The sequence below is a fragment of the Cervus elaphus genome, chromosome 24, assembly GCF_910594005.1.
Source record: "Cervus elaphus chromosome 24, mCerEla1.1, whole genome shotgun sequence".
Lineage (NCBI taxonomy): Eukaryota > Metazoa > Chordata > Mammalia > Artiodactyla > Cervidae > Cervus > Cervus elaphus.
This window is the reverse complement of record NC_057838.1, coordinates 44,559,968-44,580,852: the sequence shown is the minus strand read 5'-3', so window position 1 is coordinate 44,580,852 and position 20,885 is coordinate 44,559,968. Positions and strand designations below refer to the sequence as shown.

The following is a 20,885-nucleotide window of genomic DNA, read 5'->3' as shown; positions in this document are numbered from 1 at the left end:
AAAAGTTTGAGTACATACCCTCAATTTATGTATACTTACATATTTATCTACAGATTAGCACTTCTGCACTATTTCATGAATACCAGACAGAAATGGAAACATGCACAAAACTAGAAATTAGAGAATGAGATGTTTTCTCCTCTGTATATTGTACCTCTCTGTGGAGACTGGTCCATGTGGGTCCCCATTGCTTCATAAAGTAGATTTGTAAACAAAACTCCCTTCCCTCCTGCGATTGGGTCTTGATCAATTAAGAAGCAGTGCCTTTTTTGGACCCTATTCTGTTTTAACCAGTGCACTTTTTTGCATCAAGCCTTTCCCAAAACACTCAAAGAAGGCTTCTGTGTTACTGAGATTCTCTTTTATAGAAGTTGAGGCACAAAGGGAAACCAGACTACAAAGAGAATTTCTGAGCAAGCTGCTTTTCTGAGAGTCTGCATTCCCTCTTTTTTTCCTGAGTTCATCTGATCTCTCCGTGAATGAAAGAAGAAACCAATGAATGAATCAGAAAGGAGTGTTGTCTCAAGTTCTGTTGTTTCACTGTGGTCTTTCATTCTTCATTTTATTCATGGATGGCTTTTTAGTCCTGAAGTTTCAAGATACGTGACTTCGGACTCTAAATGATTGTTTGTTTGTGATGTGTCCATATTTATTTTGTAGAGAAAGCAGGAGAAAATCAAAAAGAAACAACATTTTGTTGTTATTTTTTTTCTTGGTGTTGGAAGGAAAGCCTTTTTTTAAAAAAAGAAACTATTGTGGGAAGACATTTTCAACTTCAAGTTCCTGCAAACTTAGCAGTAAAAGAGGAAGCATGTGGTTAAACCATGTAAATATATTTCCCACATTAGCCTGATTGCAAGGATGAGCTGGAGCAGGTTTTCAACATGGATTTCTCAGCTCTACTCCATCTACTGAGTATAATCTCCAGGGAAAAGAACTGGGAATTTGTTTATTTATTTGTTTGTTTATTTGGGGGAAATTTATTTTTTGACAAACATTTTAGATGACTTTTTATGGTCAAGCAAAGTTAGATATTGCATAATTCTGTTCAGTTCAGTCGCTCAGTCGTGTCTGACTCTTTGCGACCCCATTAACTGCAGCACGCCAGGCCTCCCTGTCCATCACCAATTGCCAGAGTCTACCCAAACCCATGTCCACTGAGTCAGTGATGCCATCCAACCATCTCATCCTCTGTCATCTCCTCCTCCTGCCCCCAATCCCTCCCAGCATCAGGGTCTTTTCCAATGAGTCAACTCTTCGCATGAGGTGGCCAAAGTATTGGAGTTTCAGCTTCAACATCAGTCCTTCCAGTGAACACTCAGGACTGATCTGCTTTAGGATGGACTGGTTGGATCTCCTTGCAGTTCAAGGGACTCTCAAGAGTCTTCTCCAACACCACAGTTCAAAAGCATCCATTCTTCGGCGTTCGGCTTTCTTTATATTCCAACTCTCACATCCATACATGACTGCTGGAAAAACCATAGACTTGATGAGATGGACCTTTGTTGACAAAGTCATGTCTCTGCTTTTTAATATGCTGTCTAAGTTGGTCATAACTTTCCTTCCAAGGAGTAAGCATCTTTTAATTTCATGGCTTCAATCACCAACTATAGTGATTTTAGAGCCCCCAAAAATAAAGTCAGCCACTGTTTCCCATCTATTTGCCATGATTAGAAAGAATGAAAGCAGATTTAAGGGTAATGAACCGTATCTAGTCATATATTGTAAATGGGCTTCCCAGGTGGCACTAGTGGTAAAGAACTTGCCTGCCAGTGCAACAAATGTAAGAGATGTGGGTTCAATCCCTAGGCCAGGAAGAGCTCCTGGAGGATGGCATAGCAACCCACTTCAATATTCTTGCCTGGAGAATCCCATGGACAGAGGAGCCTGGCAGGCTACAGTCCATGGTGTCGCAGAGAGTCAGACACGACTGACGATACCTGGTATTTTCATTCAATGAGCAACATCCCCTGGGGACTTAGTGTAGAGGGATGAGATGGTGCCAGGAATCTATGTTGACTCTTTCCTAAAACATGCAATGGTATTAGTGTGGTAGAATAGTTTAGAGATCCCCGTTTGGGATCTGGCAAACCAGATTCCACGTATGATCTTATTTGCCATGCATTCGTTTGTGAGCTTAACCTCTTTAAGTCCGTTTCCTGAAAATTAGAGCCAATAGTATCAACTACAGGGTTGACGGTAATGATTAAATGTAACACCTCGCCTGGTAAAAATTTTAGGCTTTCACTAACTACCTTTGTGATCAAGATCTAAACCTTGATAAGCCTCAGTTCCCTTCTCTGTACGATAGAGATGGTAAAAAGAACTAGCTGGGTCCTTGTCTAATAGTTGAGGACCAGTATCCATTCTCTTCCTGCTTTGTAGAAGAGCCCAGATTCAAATTGAGTATTAAATTGCACAGCTAAAAATGCACCCCAGGCTCCCATCACAGACAAGTGTGGCTTTTGCAGTATAAGTTCTAGATCTTAGATAGTGCTTCTAGAGAACTTTCCTCCCTTCTACCATTTGCTGCCACAAATCAGATGTGAAGACTCTAGTGGTCATCTTGGATCATGCATTAATTTTGAAAATGGAAGTCACACATGATGAATGAATTCCTAATTCCAAGCCCAGGCCTGTTTACCTTTTAAGTTATCTTCCTTAGAAGAAATCAAATTTCTTTTTAAGCCCCTGTTATTTTTGCACTAATGCAACTTAATGCAATTAAGGAACTTAATGCTATTTCTAATTGGTGCACTATCTCATAGGGGTTTTGGGAGGATAAAATTAGATAAACCACGTGAAACAGCTATATAGGGCCTGGCACATGGAACATGCTATTAAAAATGATAACATTTATTTAAACGAGGCCTAGATTTCATAAGACTTGGCAAAGGTCATGCTGATTCTCCTCTAGATTGTGGACAATGTGATTTTCCATGGGGCTAAGTCACAGCCACAGTGGAAAACAAAGAAACACACCAGAAGCTCTCTTAACTGACCTCTAATCCAAACACAAGATGAATGGAGACTGTCCCTCCCCTCTGTAAAAATATCCCAGTGGAGACCAGCAATGCAGTGAGTCTTCTATTAGGTCACTTTCTAGCTCCCCTGAGTATTTGCTGTTCTCACCTGTTGAATTGTATACTTACCAAGAGTCAGTGTTTTCAAAACCTTTCATGCCTGTTATATTTGCTATTGAAATATGTGATTCAATTTTATATAAAATACATAATTTAATATTTGGAAAAATTCCATCAAAGAGAAACATTACCCTTTTGTACATAGGAAAAATCATTTAGAAATTTGGAAGTATTCTGTGTTCTCCCTTAAATTCTCATTTTACTTGAAAGAAAACAAAAATGGCATCAAGCCTGATGCTTAATAAATGTAGTTTATGCAAGAATGACTACTTGGAACCTCAAAATCTGGACTCTTATTTTGAGAAATGTCCCCAGCTTTACATTTTTAAGTTGGCAAATAATTGTACAATTAGTAGTTTTAAGTTACACCAAAATGTATATGAGGTGTATGTAGCAACTTGTCATTTATTGCTTTCACAGAATTTTCAGCTCACCAGCTGCCATTCTGAATTATTTTGGCTTGGGGGGCACACTTTCAGTTCCATCCAGAGTCCACACTGCTGCAGGCAGTGCCGGAGGACAGATATCTAAAGCAACTCAGGGTTGATTGTGAGGGTTCAGAGAGACACATGCTCCCTTGGCTCCCATGTGGACCAAAAAAGAAAGGAAACTGAGAAAGGAATTTACATCAAAGCGAGTTAGGAAACGCCAAACTTTCTTCACAGGCTTAAAGGGAAAAGTGATCTCCATGGACAGTGATTTAAGAGGCATCCTTTGAAGGGCTCCTGTTTATTCTGCAGGATTTTCCCACTTGCTTCTTGAAATAGAATGATAGTGAAACTTCTTTCCCTCAAGCAAGAGAGAAAAAAAAAAAAGACAAACAGACCTTCTCAAATCAAATACCACTGTGTCTATGGTTTGTGTGAAGAATGCTTGAAGTTGTTATCCTTTGGGACCTGGAAGGAGGGTAGCAAGGCTTACCTTTTATCCACCATGATCAGCATTAAAGAGTATCAGTGCCGGTGTAAACAAATTATGAAACAACATAGTATCTTAAGGAAGATAGTTTTCAAGATGGTCTTCATCAATTTCTTCCCCCGTGTGTATGTGTGCTGCTCTGCATGTCCAGACATTAAGTGTAACTCCTTTCCCTTCATCCTGGGATTTCCTTGGTGTTTGCTGGGCCAATAGAATGTGAGAATAGTCATGTTCTAAACATATAACTCTAGCTCCTAAGAAGCCTTGCAGTTGCCCCTGATATTGTGGAATTACCCCTGTTGGAATGATCCCTATCAAAACCCAGCTTCAGTGCTGTGGGAAGTCCAAGCCACATGGAGAGGTCACGTGTAGGCCCTCCAGTCAGCAGTCTCAAAAGCATTCCCAGCCAACAGCAGCATCAGCTGCCAGCTGTCCAAGTAAGCCATCTTTGATGCCAAGACTAGTGAACACTTTAAATGACTAAAGATCCCAACTGACTACAGCCTCGGGAGAGACACTAAGCAAGAGCCACACAGCAGAGCCTATTAACCCCCAAAATGGAAATAGCATATTGCTGTTTTCAGCTACTAAATGAATGTCAAGACTGGGTTGATGTGAATCCGGACTATGCCTGTTTTATCTATATAAATATAGACAGTTACTCAACCCTTCTCTATCTAGGTTCTTCATCTTTATGATGTGGGTAATAATATTACCTGTCTCATTAAGTGACCCTTAGAACCACATATGATTGTCCTTCATATAAAGAATATAGCATGTAGTAAAATACCATCACCAACACTATTGTCATCATCATCTTTACTGTTAGCAACACTGTCACTACCATTGATATTGCTGTTTCTTACCAGTTTTTAGGAGGAAAATGAGAGACCTCCTGATTTGGTCTTAAGGAAAAGCCAACGAAAATCAAAAACAAAAATGACCAGTTTGTTCACAGTTCTTGGAAAAATGTCTTTTACATAGTAAATCCTTGGAATATATTAGCAATTATTATAATATGACTGTTTTTTTTAATTGTCAGTGTTCCTGGGTAAACTATTCCAGTGCTCTACCAACTAGTCACACTTTTAAGACATATTTAAACCTTTTATTGTCTCCAAGGTAATGGTTCCTAGAAGTGACACAATTTAATTATTTAATATATGTCCATTAATTCACTCAACAAGTATGAAGTATCGGCACTATGACAGATCTTTGGTACTGGAGATATGGCAAGAAAGGAAGATAGATATTCAATGCATAATTATAAGAGTATAAAGGGAGTTTAAAAAGCAGAGAAGCAAGACTTTGATGGTGTGTTTTAGAGGACTCTAGTATGATCTGGGACTGGAATATATCAAGAAAATCCTTTCTGGCCAAGCTGAGACCAAAAGGAAAGATCAGTAGACCTGTGACAGCAGGTCACAATGACACAGTTGGATGGTTGGAAGTGCAGAGTGTTGGTGTGCCCAACTAAAGAAGCAGCCAGAGTAAATATCTTTAGCTGGGAAAGAGCGTGTTTCCTCCAGGAAATGAAAGTAGATTGAGCGTGACTGGATACAGGGAAAAAAGCTTGAGAGGAGTCTGGAAAAGTCAGCAGGATTTTCTACACTCAGATGAAGAATGTAGACTTTTTGACTTTTAACTAAATATATATAGAATACAGTGAGGGTTTTGGAGTAGGAAAGTGACAAAGAATGGTGGATTTGTTTGTCTAAATGGCTCTGACTGTTTTTTATAGAAAGGGCTAGAAGGATACACATGTAGCCCAGGAAGAAGAGTATAATAGCTTACACTGGGAAGTGGTGGTGTGGATGGAGAAAAATACTCAGGAATCACCTGCCATTGGATAATTATCCCCAGTTGGTAGCCAACTAATGGAATTTTCACCAAGGATCCACTTGGATCTGACGCTACTCCAGGGAGCATCGCCTATCAGAGACATTGATTACCTATTCTTTGCTTGGTAGTAAGTGGACTGTTCACTAAGAGTGGCTTGAAGTTCAGTCCCTGGTATTATAAAAAGGTTGAGAGATTTTTGAGTCAGAATTTGAATCCTGACTCAGCAATTTTTGACTGTTGCATGACCTTGGAAAAAATCACTTCTCTGTGCCTCTGCTTCCTCTTCTGTGAAATGGACATAAGAACTAAGTGTCTACCTCATGGCGTTCCAGTGAGGATTAGAAGTATGGAAAGTATTTGTAATCACACCTGGAATGAAGAGAATCTTCAATAATAAGTATTATTTTGTAATCATTCATTCCACATATATCTATCGAAGCAGGCACTGGGATGTCTCCATGTTCAAAGATATTCATACTCAAGAAGTATTAGGTTAGAAATCACAGGGAGAAATGAGTGCTGGGAGCTGAATACAGTGCTGGAGCTGTACAAAATATGAATATCAAATCAGAAAGGCACACTTGGCTAAGTGGGTATGAGAGGTTGTATCTCCTTAAAGCAGAGTCTGTTATTAATAAAAAATAACAACAACAACAAAAAGGCCAAGGATATTTGTGACTGAAAACATGGTAATTGCAGAGCCCAAAATGTCACTGGAAGTGCAAGATGGCATGAAGACACAAATTTTTCTTTCAAAAGCCAGTTTAAGTAGAGGATTTTTTGAAAGTCTATTCTGGATCATAAAAATGCCCCCCCCCAAAGTTTTTTTGGTGTTTTTTTTGTTTGTTTGTTTGTTTTGAAAGAAAAAGAAGACTATTTTAGTGGTGGTGGTTTAGTTGCTAAGTCGTGTCCAACTCTTGCAACCCCATGGACAGTAGCCTGCCAGGCTCCTCCTTCCATGGGATTCTTCAGGCAAGAATACTGGAGTGGGTTGCCATTCCCTTCTCCAGGGTATCTTCCTGACCCAGGAATCGAACCCGGGTCTCCTGCATTACAGGCAGATTCTTTACCAACTGAGCTACCAGGAACTTCCCTGATGGCTCAGACAGTAAAGCATCTGCCTAAAATGTGGGAGACCCGTGTTCGATCCCTAGGTTGGGAAGATACCCTGGAGAAGGGAATGGCAACCCACTCCAGTATTCTTGCCTGGAAAATCCCTTGGACTGAGGGGCCTGATAGCTACAGTCGATGGGGTCGCAAAGAATCAGACACGACTGAGAAACTCCACTTATTTTAGTAGCCCCCGTGTAGAAGGAAATATTTGAAGTAGAGTGTGTTTCTAGTGGGTCATCTGCTAGGATGATTAACTTTGAAATGGTCTTGCAAAAGAAGAATGGAACTGAAGGAATCAACCTGCCTGACTTCAGACTACACTACAAAGCTACAGTCATCAAGACAGTATGGTACTATCACAAAGACAGATAGACAGATCAATGGAACAAAATAGAAGGCCCAATAGTAAATCCATGCACCTATGGACAGCTTATCTTTGGCAAAGGAGGTAAAAATATACAATGGAGAAAAGACAATCTCTTTAATAAGTGGTGCTAGGAAAACTGGTCAACCACCTGTAAAAGAATGAAACTAGAACACTTTCTAACACCATACACAAAAATAAACTCAAAATGGATTAAAGATCTAAATGTAAGACCAGAAACTATAAAACTCCTAGAGGAGAACATATGCAGAACGCTCTGACAAAAATCACAGCAAGATCCTCTATGATCCACCTCCCAGAGTAATGGAAATAAAAGCAAAAATAAACAAATGGGACCTAATTAACTGTAAAAGCTTTTGCACAATGAAGGAAACTATAAGCAAGGTGAAAAGACAGCCTTCAGAGTGGGAGAAAATAATAGCAAATTAAGCAAGTGAAAGAATTAATCTCAAAAATACACAAACAATTCATGCAGCTCAATTCCAGAAAAATAAATGACCCAATCAAAAAATGGGCCAAAGAACTAAACAGACATTTCTCCAAAGAAGACATATAGATGGCTGACAAACACATGAAAAGATGCTCAACATCACTCATTATCAGAGAAATGCAAATCAAAACCACAATGAAGTACCATCTCATGCAGGTGAGAATGACTGCTATCAAAAAGTCTACAAACAATAAATGCTGGAGAGGGTGTGGAAAAAAGGGAACCATCTTACACTGTCGGTGGGAATGCAAACTAGTACAGCCACTATGGAGAACAGTGTGGAGATTCCTTAAAAAACTGGAAATAGAACTGCCATATGACCCAGCAATCCCACTGCTGGGCATACACACTGAGGAAACCAGAATTGAAAGAGACGCATGTACCCCAATGTTCATCTCAGCACTGTTTACAATAGCCAGGACATGGAAGCAACCTAGATGTCCATCGGCAGACAAATGGATAAGAAAGCTGTGATACATATATACAATGGAATATTCCTCAGCTATTAAAAAGAATGCATTTGAATCAGTTCTAATGTGATGGATGAAACTGGAGCCTATTATATAGAGTGAAGTAAGTCAGAAAGAAAAACACCAATACAGTATATTAATGCACACATATGGAATTTAGAAAGATGGTAACGATGACCCTATATGTGAGACAGCAAAAGAGACACAGATATAAAGAACAGACTTTTGGACTCTGTGGGAGAAGGCGTGGGTGGGATGATTTGAGACAACAGCATTGAAACATGTATATTACCATATGTAAAATAGATGACCAGTCCAAGTTTGATGCATGAAACAGGGCACTCAAAGCCGGTGCCCTGAGACAACCCTGAGGGATGGGATGGGGAGGGAGATGGAAGGGGGTTCAGGATGGGGGACACATGTACACACGTGGCTGATGCATGTCAATGTATGGAAAAAACCACCACAATATTGTAAAGTAATTAGCCTCCAATTGAAATAAATAAATTAAATTTTTTAAATGGTCTTCAGGGACTTTCATGAGTACAGGAGATGTTCTTTAACACTTCCTTGGAACTGGAACCTTGAAAGCCTATCTCCAGCAAAGACATGTATTGGCTGGAGCCTAGAAGTTATTAAATTTTCTCTTTTGCAACATTTTTCCCCCTTTATCCTGGTAGAAGTCAAGATAGTCAACTTCATGTGATTAAAATGGAACTGTGGAAATCATTAAAGAGACACCTTTTCTCCCAACTCTCATTAAGCAGCCTGGGTATAAAATATCTTTTGAGATCCATGCAGAATTTTCATGTATACTAAGGAACTTATTTTGTCAGGGCCAAACTGAGAGGAATAATGATTATCTGGAGCAATACTTTCTATGGAAACCCTTTATATGTTAATTTTTAAGTGTATTGTTTATTGAAGCAGTAATGACTATTCATGTCATTTTTAATATGTTTTGGCAATGATATGACTTAAGAACTAAGGTCTTACTTGGTAAAACTTCATTATTTTTATAGCTGTGGAAATAAATATATGAGTAAGGGAAGCGATTCCCCCAATGTCTCACAGTTAGTTAATGGAAGTGAACGGTAAGCAAATTTATATTTGTCAGATTCTCTTGGTTACAAGGGACCAAAAACTCCATGAAAAAATGGCTTTTTTTTTAAGGAGGAGGAGGGATTTATTCAGAGAAGGCAATGGCACCCCACTCCAGTATTCTTGCCTGGAGAATCCCATGGACGGAGGAGCCTGGTGGGCTGCCGTCTATGGGGTCGCACAGAGTCGGCCATGACTGAAGCGACTTAGCAGCAGCAGCAGGGATTTATTGGCTTACATACAGTAAACTTCAGTGGTAAAACTTATCAGTTGGGGAAACAGACAAAACACAAATAAGCAGTACCAAGCTGCAGACTTGATCAAGGTCTCAAGTAATGTCATCACGTTTGATTTCTATCCACCTCTTGGTTGTGTGCTCCAATATCTTGCCTTCCTTCCTTCCTGACTCTTTGAGGTGGCCCAATAGCTGCAGGCTCACAGTTTCTAGGTTTAAGTGCCAAGGGGGAAAATGGATCTCTTCCTACAAGTCTTGGATTGCCTTGAATCAGGCTGATGAGTTTAGCTTACACTATGTTGTGTTCTAAGCCAGTACTTCTCAAACTTCCCATCATGAGGACCTTTTTATCATTTTTTTTAAATATCCAATATGTAATAGACCAATAATTTTGTAAAATACAATTAAATATGAATTAGCATAAAAATGAAAGGAAAAGAATTATACTTACAAAATACATAAAATTACTCTATCAAAGTGATACAAAATCTTCTAAACCCTTATTCACAATTTTGGTACTTGTAGACCCATAGCCAGGGGTTGGCAAACTGCAATGCACAGACTGACTCTTGTCCCTCATGAGTTGCTAATACAGTTTCATTACAAGACAGCCATGACCATTTCTTTACATGTTGTCTAGGTTGCTTTCATGATACAAGGACAGAAACTGTGCAGCCTGAAAGATCAAAATATTTACCATCTGGCCCTTCATAGGGAAAAAAATTGCCAATTCCTACTTCAAGCAATCCCTGTAACCAGAAGACTGTGAATTTATGATTATCCAAGAAGTCGCAGGCCCACACCTAAGCAAATAGATGGGAAGTAGCTATGGGATGATTCTCCAAAAGGAACTTGTAACCCAGCTACCAAAAGAATGGGAAACTTATTCTTTTTATTGTAAGAAACTCATTCTTAGAACATGGTGTAATGTAAACTCTTCTTATTCAAGAGAATGGGAAGCTGAATTCCTTCAAACATCTAGTATAGAATTTGGATTTTGATTTTCCCTCTTAATATCCTGTTTTCTTGATACTGTTTAAAAATGAATACTGAAACCTCAAAATGTGCCTTAAATGAATCCAGGCTTGAAAAATTGTCATCTCAAATCCTTTGAGGATTGAAGAGTAATAAAATATGCAAAGGAATGAATAAATAATTTTTAAATGTTATTTTAATAAAGAAATTAATGAGCCCAACCATGATAAGATATAAAATAATTATAAAATACTTAAGGCTTCCCTAACTCTCATTTCCAGAAATGAAAATAGAAACTATTTGGAGAGTTTATTTATTTAGAAAATATTTAATAAATATGTACCATGAATATCTAAACACTGAGCTAGATATTGATTCTTTCAAGAGACTTGAAAGGAGGGATGAGCAAACTGTAGTCAGTGGGTAATCAAATAAAATCACTGCAGGTTATCATTAGGCTATCATTTAACTCCAGCAAAAGGGAGAAAAAATAGAGATTAATAATGGAGGATGTCCTTTAGCAAAAGGCCTCTACGACAAAGTGGCATTGAGGCTAAGTTCCACAAGAAGAACAGTGGGTGGTTAGCCAAGAGAAATGTAGACTATAAATATTCCCAGCAGAAGAAAAAGCAGGTGCCAAGTTCCCAAGGCAGGAAAATCTTGATCTGTTCTAGGAAATAAAGCCAACGTGGTTGGAGAGAATAAGCCAGAAGAAAAATAGTCCAAAAACATTTGGAAAATTAGAAGTAAAATCATTCAGGTGAGGCCTTAGGACATGCGAATTCTTTCCTGAGTCCATAAACTGGAAAAACATCAAAGGGTTTTAAGCAAATGGACAATATGGTTTGATTTGCTTTTAAAAATACTGCTTTTACTACTGTGTAGTGAATGAATAATAATAATGATATTAATGATTGACTCATTAAGGGCAACACCTTTTAATTTAGAAGCATTAAGTTACTTAAACCTCAGAACTAACCTATTATTAACTCCATTTTACAGATAAGTATTATGATTACACTTTTTATTGTCTGCTAGGAAAAGTAAATATAGGTCTTCCATGCTTTAGAACACACAGAAACAAAGACTGTCATCAAACACAAAATAGTTGTTAATGGAACCTTATGTCAAATGTCTTGATTTGTGATTATTAGTTTTAATTATTTCACACAGTTGGTGGATTACTAAACATTGAGTAATTGAATAGAAACAGAATGTATTTATTCCTGGGAACACAGATGAATATAGACAGACTAATAGTCATAAGCAAGTAGATACAATCCCAAACACTACCAATATAGCAGATAATGAGAAATTCTATTTCTTCAGAGAGTCCCAGCCCCAAGCTCTTTTTTCTGTATGTTTCTTCCTCCGTAACTCCTCCACACACATTCTCATCTGCTACCTTCGATCTACCGAGCCAAACAGCTCCTTCTTGATGCTCTTAGAAATAATAACATGCAAAAAAGGATAGTTGCCAAAACTTGTCTTGACCACATTCAAAGGCTCAAAAGCAACCCTGAAAATTATTCTAAGGCCTCAAAGAATTGAAGATACATATTCAAATCAACTTCCTTACATAAGTGCTCTGAGTAGTATTATTCACAACAGCCAGAAGGACTTCCCTGGTGGCTCAGATTGTAAAGGGTCTGCCTACAATGCGGGAGACCCGGGTTTGATCCCTAGGTTGGGAAGATCCCCTGGAGAAGGAAATGGCAACCCACTCCAGTAGTCTTGCCTGGAAAATCCCATGGACAGTGGAGCCTGGTAGGCTACAGTCCAAGGGGTCGCAAAGAGTCGGACACGACTGAGCGACTTTACTTCACTTCACTTGGGACATAACCCAAATGTCTCTCAACAGATGAATAGATAAACAACATGTGATACAGACATAGGGGAAAAAAATATTATTCAGTCATAAAAAGAGGTAAGATACTATACATGCTACAACATAGATGAATTTTGAAAGCGTGGATGAACTTGAAAAAATTTTTTGAAAGAGCCATATGTAAAAGGCCACATATCGTACAATTCTGTTTATATAAGTATCTAGGATAGGCAAATCCTAAGTGCAGAGGAAGCCTATGGTTGTCAGGGGCTGTGATGAGAGGGACATGGGGAGTGATGTTTAATGGGTACATAGTTTCCTTTGGGGATCTGAAAATATTCTTGAACTAGATAGTGGTGAGAGTTGTGCATTTTGAATGCACTAAAATCCACTGAATTGAATACTTGAAAATGGCTAAAGTGGTATGTTTTAGTGATGTGAGTTGTACCTTAATAATTTAAAAAAAAAAAATCATTACAAGAATCATTCCTGCTAGGGAGGCCTTTCAGGCAAAAAGCTATTATGTGTGCATTTCCCCAGAAAGAGGCATCATTTTCTGAATACATATTTTGGAAAGGAAGCCAGTGAAACAACACTGATGGATTTGTTTTTGGATTTGAACTAAGTGCTCAATGCAGAAAGAATGATGAAGTAAATAGATGATGCTGTTCACCACCACGGTGGCTATGGTCATCATCATTATACCATCATCATATAATCTGGATAACTTGATAATCACAGAAAGAATTAATCCAGTGCACGGCAAACTGAATCTTAGTGCATACTTTCTGACTGCTTTCTTTTTGAATGGTTCTGTCTTTAAAGCATAAATCTGTGGTGAAGGGACAAGGAAAAGATGAATAACCACATGTTAGTCTAATGGTAAGTCCAGCCATGGAGTTTCTCTGTCCTCTTTGTCTGCTATAGGCATTTTTCCATAAAGATTTTTCTTATGATCTTTACAAACATAAAGATCCCTCGCCCAGTTCACTAGGTTGACCAAAAAAGAAACTGCCTGCTAGGCCTCTGTTCTGAAAACTAGCGGGGCTCCTTTGCGGCCACCCTAAGCTGAATGGCTCTAAACACAAACTGTCCGTAGAGCAGGCAGTTTTGTTTGTCTGCTTCTGTCCTGAGGAGGACCTCCCTGGACTCAGGTTGTGTTCCTGAACACCTTAACTAGGATGTAACCAGGATCCAGGCAGGACAGACACACGGTCCTGCAGTGTCTTCCATTGAGACTTTGGGCTGACTTGATTAGTTTCATCTGGTCCCACAAGCACAGTCACAGGAGGCCTGCCACTGTCTCTCTCATGTCACCATCTATCAGGGTCCTCACATCTGACCCAGTCTCTTTAAAAAGAAGAGTGAATCCTCCACCATGTCCTAATGGCGGTTACCGATCCTTTTCTTATCTCTTGACTAACAATTTGCCATCTAACCTCAACATTTTGGCTCATGAGCTTTACATTTTCCCCCTACTTTATCAACCAAAATATCAATGGCCAGTAAAATCTATCCAAAGGTGTTATTAGCAAGGCTGAGAGATAGTGCTTTCACCTTCGTGCTATGGGGCACAGGTGTACCACAAGCCCTTAAAGTACCAAAATGTGATGGAGAAATAAAAATTGCCCCTGCTAAAACTGAGGCTATTTACTCAAAACAAAAAGTTACGAGAAAAGGCTGTCAGATTGCGTAATGTATGGATTGTGTGGAATGCTAAGAACAGAGTGCATTTTGCTGCATGTATTAGAAGATAAGAAGTGTGACATTCTGATAAGCAGGTACTTAGGGTCTGCATGTGTTTCCTGAAACATGGGAGAGCCGCCTCCTCTGGATATGAGGGAGCAGAGTCAAGGCAGCAAATGGCTGTACCCAAACTGTGACATGGAGAAGGAAAGGGCAACCCACTCCAGTAGAATTCCATGGACAGAGGAGCCTGGCATGCTACAGCCCATGGGGTTGCAAAGAGTTGGACATGACTGAGCGACTAATGCTAACTGTGACAAGGTTTGGGAGGATGCCCAAGTGCAAAATGAGATAACTGCGGAGACAGAGTAAATCTAATCCTTTCAGGTGTTCCACCCAAATTCCTAGTGTTTAGCAAACATAGAAAGTTAAGAACCTCTGTCAGGGAGATAGTTATATATGACACAAGCTATATTCTTCTGACTTCTGCTTTTGTCTTTTAACAAGTTCTCTCACCTTTCCTGACATTTTGATATAACTAACCCGTCACCTTATAATCACACTAACAACCTTATAATATAATCTTATAATCACATTTTTCAAGTTCAAGAGTCATATTTGAAATTCATCTCCATGATCTTATACTATTTTTCTACTTCTGCATAACAAATTACAAACCTAGCAACTTAGCACATATTTGCTAACCCACAGTTTCTTTATATCTGGAGTTTGTAGCTACATCTTCTGCTCAGGATCTCACCAGGCTCAACTGAAGCGCTAACTGGGCTGTGAGATGCCTGTCTTCGGAGGGTTTTTATAACTAGTTTATGTTCTTTCTGGACTCCAGTGGAAAACCCACATTGTATGTAACTCTGGTTCCCCATCAAGTCAGGATAAAATCTAATGCCATTGTCATGTCTTATAAGATCCTTAGTGATCTGTTCCCACCTCCTTGCCCCATGCGTCCCCTCATGTTCAGACATTTGTAAAGATGATCCCTCTGCCTCCAGTGCACCATCCTTTCCTCCTTTGCATCACTGTCTCCTAACAGACATCTTCCTTGATCACCCTCCAAGGCTGAGTCTGGTGCCCTTCCCCTGTGCTTACTCTGCTGTAGAACTTATTACACTAAACTGCGATTGCCCCTCAACCTGACTATCTCCCTCTAGACTTGGAGGAACTCAAAGGAAGAAAGCAGACAGTGCCTTGGACATCCCTGTATCCCCAGTGTTTTGCACTATTTCTGGAGGAAGAGGCTTTCAGGTGACAAAGTGATTGCTTACACACACACACACACACACACACACACACACACACACACACACACACATGGTCCTTTTTGATAGCTTTCCTCTGCTCAAAAAGTCAAGGATAATGAAGAGAAAGCAGTTTAATCCTCTTGTCTCCTGGAAAGTAGCTAGCTTCCTTGTTAACCCAGAGAATCACCCATGGTTGACCACATGCACCATTGCATGTCCCACTTTTCTGTCTCAGGGCATCTGTGTAATACTACCATGTGATACTATCAGATTTTATGCAGCATCTAAAGTTCAGAGTTCACTCACTTCTTAGGAAAAGAAATGAAAACTCAAAAAGTTCAGTGAGTCAAACAAGGTGACATAGTTAATTACCAACAGAATGTAGACTCACACTAGGGAATTTTGACACCCAAGTCAATGTTCTTTCCACTGTATCATTTTACATAGTAAAGAGAAAATATGAATAAAACAAAAATAAAAATGCAGGAAAGTGACAGATTTATCGAGCTCTACAAAAGAGTAAAGGGGAAAAATCTGCAAGGTATTATTCTTCTTTGGCTATCAGGTAAATAGAAATTTGCTCCCTGATGTAAATCAGCTCGTTGCAATCCTTAGGATTTTACACCTTTTGATTTTAGTGTGTTCTTGCTTATTCCAAAGAACAAGAGAAAGGTCAGGTATCTATCATATTGATTTTCCAGAGCGTATATTAAGAAGACTCAACTGCAAATGCATCTCTCCACCGTGCCATTTCCTTGCCCCTGAAAGGGGAAAAAACTCATTAGATTTTTTGCAATTGTATTTCATTTGCTTTCCACATTCAAGATTGCACCCATTACTGTTTTTTAAATAAACATATAGTATAAATATCTGGGTAGCAATAAATATGGAAATAAGGCTCAGCCTCTTGCTATGATAAATTTAAACATGAAGTAATAGTATGAAAACAAATGTGAAAATAATACTATTAGCAAATGCAGTTGTCATAAATGTCATTAACATAATTATCTTCATAGTTTTGCAAGGTTTCTAATCATATATTTCTACCAGCAGTCAAGTTGAAATTACTTATTTCCTCTAGAGCTTGATTAAAAATATGCTAGAAAAGGAACCCATTTCCCTTATATCAAAACAATAAAAGTAATGGAACAGAGGCAAAGGTGCAGGATCTGGGCAAATATCATGAGTTTTATCCTATGAAGTGATTCTAAGGACTCTCTTAATTACTCTAAGAAAATTGATATTAAGACTTATATTATAAAAAATCATTATTTCAAACTTTGCAAGAATATTATTATTTAAACATGGATTAATATTTCCCAGAGTCATAATTATTTTTACTTTCATGGTAGTATTAGTTACCATAGGTAAACTTAATTTACTAAAATAATTTATCTATCTTTACTATAACTCTCAATATACTTAACTATTCAAATTAAAATCAAATATGTACCAGGAATGGTTCTGGGTAATATAAGCAATGATAGTGACCATCAACGTCATCATTAACAACATATATTGCACTTATATGGGACTTCCCAGGTGGCACTAGTGGTAAAAAAATCTGCCTGCCAGTGCAGGAAACTTGAGACTTGGGTTCTAACCCTGGGTTGGAAAGAGCCTCTGTAGGAGGAAATGCCTACTCCAGTATTGTTGCCAGGAGAATCCCAGGGACAGAGGAGACTGGTAGGCTACAGTCCATGGGATCGCAAAAAGTCAGACATGACTGTCTAACCACGATGCATGATTTGATTACACTTATATATGCCAGGACTTCTAAACTCCTTCTATATCAACTGTTTAACATTTAATCACTCAGACAACTCTCTGAGGTAGGAACACTATGATTATCCCTAGTAGAATACCAAGGTTTTCAGAAGTCATATAACTTAAAGCAGGTTATGTAAATCTAGGTCTCCCTGACTCCACAGTTAAAGTTTCAACCATTTCACGTGCTGCCACAGAGCTTGTGACCTATTGATTTGTTTACAAAGTTCACTCTATTTCTTTCATCGTGTAGCAGGCATAGATTTATTTCCCACAGTATAGAAATGAGGGACTTCCAAAAAAAAAAAAAAAAAAAACTCTTTAAAAAACATCTTTCATTGAAATAATGCCATTTGCGGCAACATGGATGGACCTAGAGATTATCATACTAAGTAAAGCAAGCCAGGCAGAGAAAGACAAACGCCATATGGTATCACTAATACGTAGAATCTAAACTATGACACAAAGAAACATATCTATGAAACAGACTCACAGACACAGAGAATAAATAGACTTGTGGTTGCCAAGGGGGAGGGAGGCAAGGAGGGGATGGGCTGGGACTTCCAAATTAGCAGATGCAAATTATCAGATAGAGAATGGATAAAGAGCAAGACCCTACTCTATAGCATAGGGAACCATACTCAATATCCTCTGATAAACTATAATGGAAAATTATATATATATAAAACTGAATCACTTTGTGGTACAGCAGGAACTAAGACAGCATTGTTAATCAACTATATTTCAATAAATAAAATTAATTTTTTTAAAAATCACTCATTAACTTTTAAAAGTAAAGACTATTCTATCAGCATTAAGCACAATGAGCAACTACCTTAAGAAAATACACTTTTTTTTTTTTTTTTGGTCATACATTGATACGAATCAGCCATAGATTTACACGTATTCCCCATCCCGATCCCCCCTCCCACCTCCCTCTCCACCCGATTCCTCTGGGTCTTCCCAGTGCACCAGGCCCTAGCACTTGTCTCATGCATCCCACCTTGGCTGGTGATCTGTTTCACCATAAATAGTATACATGCTGTTCTTTTGAAATATCCCACCCTCACATTCTCCCACAGAGTTCAAAAGTCTGTTCTGTATTTCTGTGTCTCTTTTTCCGTTTTGCATATAGGGTTATCGTTACCATCTTTCTAAATTCCATATATATGTGTTAGTATGCTGTAATGTTCTTTATCTTTCTGGCTTACTTCACTCTGTATAAGGGGCTCCAGTTTCATCCATCTCATTAGGACTGGTTCAAATGAATTCTTTTTAACGGCTGAGTAATATTCCATGGTGTATATGTACCACAGCTTCCTTATCCATTCATCTGCTGATGGGCATCTAGGTTGCTTCCATGTCCTGGCTATTATAAACAGTGCTGCGATGAACATTGGGGTGCACGTGTCTCTTTCAGATCTGGTTTCCTCAGTGTGTATGCCCAGAAGTGGGATTGCTGGGTCATTCACCATTGCAACAAAAAGAATAAAATACTTAGGAGTATATCTACCTAAAGAAACAAAAGACCTATACATAGAAAACTATAAAACACTGATGAAAGAAATCAAAGAGGACACAAACAGATGGAGAAACATACCGTGTTCATGGATTGGAAGAATCAATATTGTCAAAATGGCTATTCTACCTAAAGCAATCTATAGATTCAATGCAATCCCTATCAAGTTACCAACGGTATTTTTCACAGAATTAGACCAAAGAATTTCACAATTTGTATGGAAATACAAAAAACCTCGAATAGCCAAAGTAATCTTGAGAAAGAAGAATGGAACTGGAGGAATCAACCTGCCTGACTTCAGACTCTACTACAAAGCCACAGTCATCAAGACAGTATGGTACTGGCACAAAGACAGAAATATAGATCAATGGAACAGAATAGAAAGCCCAGAGATAAATCCACAGACCTATGGACACCTTATCTTTGACAAAGGAGGCAAGGATATACAATGGAAAAAAGACAACCTCTTTAACAAGTGGTGCTGGGAAAACTGGTCAACCACTTGTAAAAGAATGAAACTAGAACACTTTCTAACACCATACACAAAAATAAACTCAAAATGGATTAAAGATCTAAATGTAAGACCAGAAACTATAAAACTCCTAGAGGAGAACATAGGCAAAACCCTCTCTGACATAAACCACAGCAAGATCCTCTATGACCCACCTCCCAGAATATTGGAAATAAAAGCAAAACTAAACAAATGGGACCTAATGAAACTTAAAAGCTTTTGCACAACAAAGGAAACTATAAGTAAGGTGAAAAGACAGCCCTCGGATTGGGAGAAAATAATAGCAAATGAAGCAACAGACAAAGGATTAATCTCAAAAATATACAAGCAACTCCTGCAGCTCAATTCCAGAAAAATAAATGACCCAATCAAAACATGGGCCAAAGAACTAAACAGACATTTCTCCAAAGAAGACATACAGATGGCTAACAAACACATGAAAAGATGCTCAACATCACTCATTATTAGAGAAATGCAAATCAAAACCACAATGAGGTACCATTACTCGCCAGTCAGGATGGCTGCTATCCAAAAGTCTACAGGCAATAAATGCTGGAGAGGGTGTGGAGAAAAGGGAACCCTCTTACACTGTTGGTGGGAATGCAAACTAGTACAGCCGCTATGGAAAACAGTGTGGAGATTTCTTAAAAAACTGGAAAATACACTTTTAAAAGATAAGTAGTATCATTAGTTCTCTATAATTTTCTTTACCCACCATCAGAAGTCCAGATACACTCCCAGAGTCACTGTACCTATGTAATGACTGAAAACCTTGCAATGGCCTGGGAGCCATTAGGACCGGAAGGGTCAGCTGATACTTTTTAATCCATTCTGTGTGTCAGTTACAATTCTTAATTCATGTTATCTCACTTAATCAGCACAGCATCAGTATTAAGAAGTTAAGTATTAAGTAGGTTCTTGCCTTCAATTTTATGAGAAACATGGGATTAAAAGTGTTTAAAAACTTGTGCAAGATTATACAACTTGTAAGTGGCTAAAATGGGATTTAAAGCAAATTTAAAATAAAAAATCATTTTATCTGATATCAGAGCAAATGATCTTGACAGTGTTGTTATTAATATGTTATAACATTACAGCATACTAACACATATATATGGAATTTAGAAAGGTGATAACGATAACCCTATATGCAAAACAGAAAAAGAGACACAGAAATACAGAACAGACTTTTGAACTTTGTGGGAGAATGTGAGGGTGGGATATTTCAAAAGAACAGCATGTATACTATCTATGGTGAAACAGATCACCAGCCCAGGTGGGATGCATGAGACAAGTGCTCCGGCCTGGTGCACTGGGAAGACCCAGAGGAATCGGGTGGAGAGGGAGGTGGGAGGGGGGATCGGGATTGGGAATACATGTAAATCCATGGCTGATTCATATCAATGTATGACAAAACCCACTGGAAAAAAGAAATAATAATAAAAGAAAATTTAAAAAAAAATTAAAAAAAAATTAGATCTTAAAAAATTTCTCTTGAGGAAAAAGAAATTAACTTTTTAGGAACTTTGTTAATCTTGACTTTTGTACATTTTCCAAAACACATAGGTTCGCTCATGCAATTTCAACAACTGTGTGAAGTGAGTGGTATACTCACTTTACAGATGGGAATCTGAGATTTAATG

At 38.4% G+C, this 20,885-nt stretch overlaps 1 protein-coding gene and 1 non-coding gene across 3 annotated transcripts in view; one reads left to right on the top strand and one right to left on the bottom strand.

The window, feature by feature from the left end:
• TAFA1 (TAFA chemokine like family member 1) overlaps window positions 1–20,885 on the top strand; it is a 509,503-nt gene that overhangs the window by 463,130 nt on the left and 25,488 nt on the right. The gene's annotated exons all lie outside the window — the stretch shown is intronic.
• Window positions 6,919–6,991, bottom strand: TRNAY-GUA. Its single transcript has one exon. It is a non-coding gene; the product is annotated as a tRNA-Tyr (tRNA).